Raw genomic sequence first — 2821 nt, 5'->3', positions numbered from 1 at the left:
TTTTATTATTTATCTAACCAGTTTTTCTGGAGAAAGCAGGGAAGGATTTCCATGCTGGTTTGATACTGGCTTGAGAGATCAGAGGAAGGAGACTAGCTTGAGAACTTTTATAATAGTTAGGGGATGAGTCAGGGTTGAACACTCCCTGAAAAGTATGAACCACAGAGACCACATCTTCTTTCTTATAAGCTTGTCCAGGTGTGGGGCAAAAAGGGAAAAAGAAAGGGCAAGACAAGTTGGATAAGAAATGTACACACTGCCTTACATATGAAACTTGTAACCCCTCTGTACTTCACTTTGACAAGAAATAAATATTGTTTTTTTTAAAGAGGGCAAGGCTTGGAGGTAATGGTACTCAACATCAAAAGATAGTCACTCTTCTTTTTCTTCCCAGTGCTGAGGATCAAACCTAGGGCCTGTATGTGAGAGGCAAGGACTCTGCCACTGAAGTAAATAAATCTCAGCCCGAAGATTATAACTCTTTATTGCAAAATAAACCAAGCAACCTAAAAAGTTACAAATCTGCATAGCCTTGATTTCAGTTCAGCCTGTAAGCAGAATTAAAAAATGTTTCAAGAAAAGGAAAAAAAGACGCCATGCGCCTAGGCCCCCAGTCTCCCATGGCTTCCTTCCCCAGGCAAGGCCCAGGGCATCTCCTCACTATGGCAGCAGCACGGCACAGCACGCTCGACTTCATGCTCAGCTCCAAAGCTGATGGTGAGACTATCCTAAAAGGCCTCCAGTCCATTTTCCAGGAGCAAGGAAAGGCAGAGTCGGTGCATACCTGGTAGAACCATGGCTATTTAGCAACCTACACAAACAAAAATGGCAGCTTTGCCAACTTGAGAATTTATCCACATGGATTGGTGTTGCGGGACCTTCGAGTTATAACAGCAATGCACAGGGCAAAGATGAAATTGACAGCCTTCTGAACAAAGTAGAAGAAAGAATGAAAGAATTGAGTCAGAACAGCTCTGGCCGGGTGAAACAATTACCACCCATAGTTGGAGGAGGAGCCATTGACAGATACTGGCCCACTGCTGATTGTCGCTGGGTTGAGTATGCCATAGATGAAGTGGTTATACGATGAAGATTCACCTTATCAGAACATTAAAATTCTGAACTCAAAGCAGTTTGGAAATATTCTCATTCTTAGTGGGAATGTTAATTTGGCAGAGAGTGATTTTGCATATATCCAGGCCATCATGGGAAGTGGCAAAGAAGATTACACTGGCAAAGATGTACTGATTCTGGGAGGTGGAGATGGAGGCATATTATGTGAGATAGTGAAACTGAAATCAAAGATGGCCACTATGATAGAGACTGACCAAATGGTGATTGATGGATGTAAGAAATTTATGCGAAAAACATGTGGTGATGTCTTAGACAATCTTAGGTTCTCATAGAGGACTGTATTCCAGTACTGAAGAGGTAAGCCAAAGAAGAGAGAGAATTTGATTTTGTGATGATTTGACAGAGGCTCCAATCTCCACATCTCCAGAAGAAGATTCCACATGGGAGTTTCTCAGAGTGATTCTTTTTTTTTTTTTTTTGGCCAGTCCTGGGCCTTGGATTCAGGGCCTGAGCACTGTCCCTGGCTTCCTTTTGCTCAAGGCTAGCACTCTGCCACTTGAGCCACAGCGCCACTTCTGGCCGTTTTCTGTATATGTGGTGCTGGGGAATCGAACCCAGGGCCTCATGTATATGAGGCAAGCTCTCTTGCCACTAGGCAATATCCCCAGCCCTCAGACTGATTCTTGACTTCTTCATGAATGTACTGAAACAAGATGGGAAGTACTTTACACAGGGGAACTGTGTCAATTTGACTGAAGCCCTGTCACTCTGAAGAACAGCTCGGGTGTCTGTATTGTCCTGTGGAGTTCTCCAAGGAGATTGTCTGTGTTCCTTCATGCTTGGAATTGCTTGGAATTGGGAGTATTTTACACTGTTTGGAAGAAAGCTAAACCTTGAAGATGAACCTCCCTCAGCTGCGAACAGCCTTCCTGACCTCCACCTTCTGTAGATGACATCCAAATGTGTCAGGCAAATAAATTGTGAATTCCTTCAAGTTTTCTCTTTTTAGTAATTATTTTTAATTTTAAAAAGCCAATGGAAAAATATATATTTTGATGAGCTAGGGCGTTCATTTTTTGAAAGTCAGTTGATGGACAATTAGACAGCAAACAAAGACTAGGAAGTGCACTGACTCCCTAGAATGTGATTTTTGTTACTTTTTATTTCTGTGTGGGTTTTGTTGTTGTTTAGTTTTGTTTTGTTTGGGGCAGATTTTCAATTTGGACATTTGGAGGAATGAACATCTTTGCTTTGTTCTGGAGGGAAGTTCTTTCCCACAAAATTGATTTAGGTATTAAATTTGGTGCTTGTAAGAGAAAGAGTTCAAAATGAGTAGGAATGTTTCAATTAAAGTTACAGAAGAAGAAAAAAGGGGACTGGGAATATAGCTCAGTGATAAGAGTTAAGAGTGTGGACTTAGCATTTATGAAGACCTGGTTTCAGCTTTTTATTTAATTTTATCATTATTATTATTATTATCATTTTAAGTGATACTGGGCCTCACACTATTAGGCAAGTGTTCTATTATTGAGTTACACAGAACCTCAGCTAAAATATTAGACTTTAGACTCAGGTTTTCTAAAACTCAAAGCAATATTAATCAGCAGTTAAAATTTATTTCAGATTAGAAAAATAAGCACATTTTCCCCTTCCATTCTATACTCATGCCCCTTTGAAATGTGACTTTGCAGTGTCCCACAGCCTTCATTAAAATATGAGATCAAAGTCAGGCACTGGTGGCTCACAC

The 2821-nt window shown here is 40.7% G+C and overlaps 1 pseudogene; it reads left to right on the top strand.

Annotated features, from left to right (window-relative positions):
• Positions 1-633: 633 nt before the first annotated feature.
• Positions 634-1971, top strand: LOC125357994 (annotated as a pseudogene).
• Positions 1972-2821: the final 850 nt, after the last annotated feature.

This window comes from Perognathus longimembris, chromosome 10 (genome assembly GCF_023159225.1).
Source record: "Perognathus longimembris pacificus isolate PPM17 chromosome 10, ASM2315922v1, whole genome shotgun sequence".
NCBI classification, from domain to species: Eukaryota; Metazoa; Chordata; class Mammalia; order Rodentia; family Heteromyidae; genus Perognathus; species Perognathus longimembris.
This window is presented reverse-complemented; position numbering and strand designations above follow the sequence as displayed.